The following is an 8,399-nucleotide window of genomic DNA, read 5'->3' on the forward strand; positions in this document are numbered from 1 at the left end:
TTCTCCTGTGATTGCTGGCACTCTTGCTCTCCAGTTTCCTTGTTCTCTCAGTCCTGCTTCCATTTGTGTGTGTACCAACCTCAGCCAGCATATCCCCACAAGGTAGTGATGATGCCCACCAGCAGCTCCAGTCTTATATCCTGCTAGAATCCCAAGTGAAAAGAGATGCTCATAAAAACCCTGGTGGGGCTCAATGAGTCTTACTTTGGCTTCTTCCTCCACCCAGTTTCTATGTATGTTCTCATCTCTTTGCCTTCATTGGAATGAATCTGTTCTGCAAAATGCTGTTTCTTCCACCAGACTCTTCCCTTCCTTCAGGACCAACTTAATTCCTCAGTTATCCTTCAGATTTCAGCTAAATGCCGTTTTGTTGGTGTGAATTTCCCCAAGCCCACAGTGTATACTACAGGTTTACATGTTGTGTAGGGGCAGGGTTACTTTGCATCTATACCAGGGTAGCCCTGTGCTGAACTCCTCAGATGCCTAGAAATCTGGTAAATATAAGAATGAATTGTACTATATAGGACTTTATAATGTGCTATTTAAAGTTCAAAATTTCTTGGAGGCAACCTATATTAGCTTCTCTATAATTTTTAGGGATATATAGATTGATAGTTTGTACCTGGCTTAATACAGCCAGTGTGTATAAAAGATAATAAATAATCAATTTATTATTTGATAAATAATAAATGTTTCTCACATAAATAAATGTGAGCCCTCAATAAATGTGTGCGTGGGCTCACATTTATCTTGATCAGATGTATTACCTGAAGATGAAGTATGTCCTTTCCTGAGTCACTAAGAAAGAACACTGGGTACTTATGTCCAGAAGTCTTTGATATGAATATGAAGTCTATATGCTTTCTCTGTCCTGCTCTATTGTACCCGCTACCTGTATTGAAAACTTACATGCATGTACCCTGTGGAATCTTGTGAGTCTTATGATAATCTTAAAGTTACCCAACTTTGTGTAGATCTCATAGATAACATTATGTCATTATTCTATTAAAATATATTCCTCCTACCAAACTATAAACCCTGTGAGGGTATGGGCTATGACTGATTTTGCATTTCATTTTCTCCTGATATCCCATAGTGTTCAATTACCTGGTAAATCAGGATCCAACCAAGGAAACTGAAACCACTCTTAGGTTTTACAGAAGGGAAGTTAATGCAGATTTGATAACACTGGTAATAGAAGAGGCTGAGGAACCAACCAGTGCATCATCAGGCAGCCTAGGTATGAACAAAAGAAGTTGGTACTATTCCTAGATTAGAGAAACAGAGAGAAGAGGAAGTGCTACCAGAGCCCAGAGGACAGAGTCACCTGGTAGAAGCTGGAACCATGGCAGGATGTTCAGGTGGGAACTGGACCCATTGGGAAAAGAGACACATGTTGCCTGGGATGCTGCCCGAGGCAAAGAGAGAAAGCTATAACTACCCTGGTTTCCCCCTCCTCTCTCTTCTTTTACCAGTGTCTGTGGTTGTCTGAATTCAGCTAGAGCCAGATGATGCAGAAACCCAGGAAAGACAATCTGGGCAGGTCACTATCTTATGATGTACCACAGGGGACAGCACCAGGACTTTTATTATCAGTGCTCAATAAATAGAAGGTGCATGAATGGATGAAACCAAATTGTGTACAAAACAAGTGTTGCTGGTTGATTCAAAGTTCTAGTGGTACCAGCCTTGAAAACGGCTAGATTTTTATTATAGATCTAGATTTTTATTATAGATTTAGTTCCATAGGCAGAATCTGGAGACACAGTCTGCCTGGCTGCTTTCATTTAATGATAATTCTGTTGCTGATCAATTTTTCTCCTGGCTGACACTTTAGCTATGCAACATGTTCAGACTTACCAGTAATAATTTGTTTACTGTGCATTTTGTTGTGTGTATTGATTTCATCATTTCATTTTTGAGGAAATACTTATTTCTCTTACTTTCAACTTCTTTAGGAGGGAAGCATCACACTGGACTCTGCATGTCCCAATAACAAAGAACATAATAATCTGCCAAGTTTAGAGAAATATAGATATTTCATTTCCTCTTGTAAAAAAAGTCACTATATCTATGGATATGAAATTATCTTTTGTGTGTTTGTTCTTCTTCAAAGACTTATTTACTAAAGATACAAAGACAGACTATCATTATTAACTTCAAATAAAACATACACACACACATCGCACAATACTCAACTGGGATAAAAAAAACCTCCAGTGAGTTCTTGAATGTTGATAGAATATTCAGTTCTCCCTTATTGCCCAAATAAAATTCATGATGTAGTAACAATCACCTAAGGATCTATGAATGTTAGCAAGAGCTTATTTGATTTGCACAAATGCCCCCATCTACCTTCATCTGTAAATTTCCCCCAGGATCCACTGCTAAAGAAAAAATATGACTTTTACAAATATTTAGAAAATAACACTATTCAGAGGATGATTAACTTTAAATTTATGTTCATGTGTAGAAGGTATCAGAATTCTCTGCCTTCTCTTTCATGCTGCCTTCCTTAAAAACAAGCTACAGGCTAGTAGTTCTCCTGGGCACCTTCATGGTTACACAGTGAATTTTTAAATTGTGAATTCAATAAAAAATTGCTGAACTAACTGCACTGGGGCTGATTCATCTGTACCAATTAGACATGACCTTATCCTGAGCATATTTCTGTCTCATGTTTATAGTTTTTAATGATTGATGTCATGTTCACTCTAGCTTGAAGAAACAGAAACTGCCAGTGAAATTTGTGAATTGCTTTCTCTTTTTTAGTAGCTGCTGAATCAGTCTTACTGTTGTTCTTGCTCACTCTTTTTTCTTTGAGTGTTTTAGACAAGTTTGAAAGTCTGTAAAAGTTATGGTGGTGTTTTTTTTTTTAAAAGAGATAGTTCAGTCCTACCTTGTGTGGCTCAGTGGAAAGAGTGCCAGACTGAGAACTAAAGGGTTGCCAGTTTGATTCCCAGTCAGGTCACATGCCTGGGTTCTGGGTCAGGTCACCAGAAGGGGGCACTTGAGAGGCAACCACACATTGATGTTTCTTTCCTCTTCCTCCCTTTCTCTCTCTAAAAATAAATAAATAAAATCTTTAAAGAGAAAGTTTATTACACAGAATGACCTTCAAGAAGTAAGTAACTGTGTAAAACTTTGCACCCAAGCCTTGAATACAAAGCTTATCATCTGTAGCAGATGTTATTGGTGCCCTAACCAGATTCCTTTCACTATCTGGCACCTCCATTGCACACCTGCTGTGGTTGGTAGTTGCTTTTGGCTCAGAGCTACCCATCTTTCAGAAGGATTGCTTTGGCTGATAGGAGCCACCTTGCCTCTATGAGACTTCTGTCTCTACAAGGATCTGACCAATGACTTACTGAGTAGGATATAACAGCCAGCCCCTTCCCTCTGGGCAAGGCAATCTGTGTGGTACATTTCATTCTCCATATGTTGCCATGGAATCAGGCTGAGGCTAACTTAAGGTCCTCTTTTTTTTTTCATCTTCCTTCTCTCATGCCCTTAAAAACTTATGGGAGCATTCCATCAGTAAAGGTCTTACACAGAAGTCCCTATCTTGGGCTCTGTTTCTTGGGAGCTCCACCTATGACACTATTTTAATTGTCTATTTAGAGTCTAGAAGAAATTGATTAGGCTCTGGAGAAAGAAAAAAATGAAAATTTGGTCAACTCTCTACTAGAATCATTGTGACTGGAATTAGTAACTATTTCCACAGCAAATTTCTAGTCTTCCTGCTCTGATTATAGAAACTAAATAAAGAATATGTCTACATGTTTAAATCACTTCAACTGACAGTCTGAAAGTGAATGTGTTTCAACAAACCTTTATTCTTCTGATTGTCTAGTTCTGGGTCCTCATCCCTGTCTTCTATTTTCTTACCTTGCAACTTGAGGCTGAAAAAAGGTGTAAAACATGTCACTTATTGAGCGATGACTATGCATAAGCACCAAACTAGACACCTTATAAATGTTTTTCCATTTGAATCTCACAACTTATTGAAGGGTATATTATTATCTCTATAGATGATGAAATTGAGACTCAGAGACAATTTGTCTCTGAGACAAATGGCAGAGGGAGGATTCAAGTCCAGGTCCACTGAATACAAAATCCACACTCTCAACCAATTCACGAAAATGTTCATTTAAAGACAGAACATGCATAGAGGAGAATATTTCCTTTTAAAGTTTAGCTTTGTATATACATTTCTGTAGCACACCCTTTTGGTGTTACTTTTCCCATACTATGCACTCACCCCCAGCCTCTGCATACTTTCCAGACAACAATTCCCACAATGACCCACCAATTCAATGTATTGTATTGCCCTTGAGCATTGGAATAACCTTGCCAGTATCCCCTCTAGCTTGTAGCTATTAACTGATGCAGGAAGCCCAGCACCCATTACCTGTGCTCTAGAGCTCCCCACAGGTTAGATTAAACCTGGGTCTTCATAGGAAAGCTAACTCTTGGGTTTTATTAACTTCCCTGTCCTGCTTCACCCTGTTAACCTTTATTGGTCTCCCCTAGGGGCATTTCCTTAACAAACCACTTCCTCCTGAATTCTTGGCTCAATGTCATTTTCTAAGAAACTCTTAACTAAGTGAAGATACAGAAAGGAATAAAAGAGGCAAACACTAATAAAATCACTTTGGTATTTTGCACTTCTGAGTCAAGCTGTATTTTTTTCAAAAAAATAATTTTGTTGTTTATTGTAAAGTAATACATGTTCATGGTAAAAAAGACATATAGAAAATATGGGTAAACCAAAACAAGACAATAAAACTCAACAAGTAATTCTAAAACCCAGAAAAATTATAATTTACAAGTCTGAAATTACTATACATACTAGTTACACTGACTTTTTTTTAATGTAACTTTAACGAATTCTTTTTTATGCTGGGAAAATTTTCTCTACACTTTTTTTTAATGCTTATATAGAATTCTGGACAATAATGTTTTTGGCGGGGAGGGTGGGTGGGGCCAAGGTTCCAGGTGATACTCATGCTACTGTTCCATGGACCACTTTTTTTTTAAGATTTTATTTATTTATTTTTTAGGGGACTTCCGGCAAGATGGAGGTACAGGTGGATACACCGTACCTCCACGCACAACCAAGATTAAAACAACAACAATTTAGAGGCAGAATAACACCCAGAACTGACAGAGAATTTATCTGAATGGAAGTCGGACAGCTGAGAAGTTGAAGTAGACCCGTTCACCCAGTCCGGTAGGAGGGATGGAGAGGAGCAGCTGGCATGGGTTGCAGTACGGGTTGCAGCTCAGAGTGTGGAGAGCAGTGGGCGCATAAGGCAACTGGGAGCGCGTAGGGCATCCGGGGCCTGCAAGATCGCAGCGGGTGGACCTTGAGTGCACAAGTGCAGCTGGCGGACCCAGTGAGGTGACAATTGTGAACCAGGGCAGAGCGCGCAGCCCAGGATCCCAGGGAAGGGACTGACAGGAGAATGTAGCTACCGCCATTCTTCCCTCCCACCCCCGCCCCCGCATACAATGTCACAATCTAGTGACTGGGGTGCCCAGCCCTGGTGAACACCTAAGGCTCTGCCCCTCACTGTAACAGGAGAGACCAAACCAAAAAAAAAAAAAAAGAGAGAGAGAGAGAGAGAGAAATATGTCTCAAACAGAAAAGCAGATCAATGCCCCAGGGCTCATCCTTTTGAGCGACTAAGAGATAGCCAATCTATCAGATGCACAGTTCAAAACACTGGTGATCAGGAAGCTCACAGAATTGGTTGATTTGGGGCACAAATTACATGAAAAAATGCAGGTTACCATAAAAGAGATGAAGGAAGATGCATAGAGAACCAATAGTGATGGGAAGGAAACTGGGACTCAAAACAATAGAGTGGACCAGAAGGAAGAAAAAAAACAACCAAACAGGAAAGAATGAAGAAATAAGAATTCAGAAAAATGAGGAGAAGCTTAGGAACCTCCAGGACATCTTTAAACATTCCAACATCCAAATTAGAGGGGTACCAGAAGGGGAAGAGGAAAAGCAACAGATTGAGCATGTATTTGAACAAATAATAAAGGAGAACTTCCCCATTCTGGCAAAGGAAATAGACTTCCAGGAAATCCAGGAAGCTCAGAGAGCCCCAAAGAAGTTGGACCCAAGAAGAAACACACCAAGGCACACCATAATTACATTAGCCAAGGTAAAAATGAAGGAAAGAATCCTAGAAGCAGCAAGAGATAAGGGGGCAGTCACCTACAAAGGAGTTCCCATCAGACTGTCAGCTGATTTCTCAAAAGAGACCTTACAGGCAAGAAGGGGCTGGAAAGAAATGTTCCAAGTCATGAAAGACAAGGACCTATATCCCAGATTACTCTATCCAGCAAAGCTTTCATTTAGAATGGAAGGGCAGATAAAGTGCTTCTCAGATAAGGTCAAGTTAAAGGAGTTCATCATCACCAAGCCCTTATTTTATGAAATGCTAAAGGGACTTATCTAAGAAAAGAAGATAAAGAAAAGACATGTATAGTAGAAGGACAGCAAACTCACAATTATTAACAACCACACCTAAAGCAAAACCAAAAGAAACTAAGTAAACAACTAGAACAGGAACAGAACCACAGAAATGGAGATCACATGTAGGGTTAGCAACAGGGGAGTGGGAGGAGGAGAGAGAGGGAAAAGGTACAGAGAATAAGTAGCATAGATTGTAGGTAGAAAATAGAAAGGGGGAGGGTAAGAATAGTATGGGAAATGTAGAAGCTAAAGAACATAAGTATGACATATGGACATGGACTAAAGGGGGGGAAGGTGGGTGGGAGAGGGGGCACAGGGTGGAGGGGAGTGAAGGGGGAAATGGGACAACTGTAATAGCATAATCAATAAAATATATTTTAAAAAGATTTTATTTATTTTTTAGAGAGAAGGAAGGGAGGGAGAAAGAGAGGGAGAGAAACATCAATGTATGGCTGCCTCTCACATGGCCCCCACTGGGGACCTGGCCTGCAACCTAGGTATGTGCCCTGACTGGATATGGAACTGATGACCCCTTGGTTCACAGCCCACGCTCAATCCACTGAGCTACACCAGCCAGGGTCACTTTTTAAATAACACTGATCGCATAATAGGCCACCAATGACCTTAGGCTTTGCTCTCTTCGGGTTTAGTTAAACTTAGAGAAAAGAGAATTAATAAGGCTTGACATTAACACTTTCTCTCAGTTTATGTTTGCGAATGGCTAAAGGTAACCACAGAACACCACTATATATAAAACTGGCATTTAGAAAGTATACTTATTATAGTGACAGCAGAAAGTTATAGCCTCTGAAAATCTGCTGTTGCACACTCATTTTGTGTGTTCCTGAATAAAACCATGGGTATGCATTTGCCCTCATATTCAGGAATCCTCTAACTATTTTAGTCAACAAAATGTCATGTTCTCAGGAACCAGCTTGCAGGGGTTTCCTCCTTGGCCAAGTCTGGGATATTTTATATCAAAATATAAACTATGAGGGCATCAAAATAAGGAGAGCAAGGGATTATAACTCATTAAACAAACAAAAGAATGCATGAGTCTATACTGATTTAAATACATAAATTAATAGGAAAAAGGAGAAAGTTCTGCCCAATGATAGAAAGTCAGCTGAGAAATGTGGAAAGAATGGTCCAATTAGAAAATCTGGCAACTATCACTAATAATTATTTCAGGCAAGTTTATTCATAAATGCTAAAATTAAGGGATGAAAGTTATGGGACTAACAGGAAGTTTACATAGTTTCAAAGGCTCTATCCATAAAATACGTAAGTACAAAGAGAAAAATAACCTTACAGTGGAGAAATCAGATAGACACCACTTTAACCAAGGGATTAAAGTTTACCAAGTTTACATCACATTCAATATCAGGTGCCTTGTATAATTTGTACTTGAAGGGCCTGTGGTATTTCTGCCTAAAATGCATCACCTAAAAGTATATTTAAGTAAATACAAGACAAATAAAAACTGAGGGACATTTTTGGGCCCTGGCAAGTAGCTCAATTAGTTGGAGCATCATCCAGATATGCCAAGCTTGTAGGTTAAAGTCCCCCGTCAGTGCACACATAAGAAGTAACCAATGAATGCAAAAACAAGTGGAAAAATGAATTGATCTCTCTTTCTCTCCCTTACCCCCCTCTCTAAAATCAACAAAAACTGAGGGACATTCTACAGAATAACTGGCCTGTGTTCTTCTAATATACCAATGTCATGAAAAACAAGCAACAAGAGACCAAAGAGGTGTGACAACTGAATGTAGCCCATGACCCAAGATTTTCTTTGCTCTACAGAATATTATTGGGACAAATAGCAAAATAAGAACTATAGACTAAATATATAGTTAATTCAAGTATTAATTTCCTAACTGACAATTATAATATGGTTACATAA

The sequence above is a fragment of the Phyllostomus discolor genome, chromosome 9, assembly GCF_004126475.2.
Source record: "Phyllostomus discolor isolate MPI-MPIP mPhyDis1 chromosome 9, mPhyDis1.pri.v3, whole genome shotgun sequence".
NCBI lineage: Eukaryota > Metazoa > Chordata > Mammalia > Chiroptera > Phyllostomidae > Phyllostomus > Phyllostomus discolor.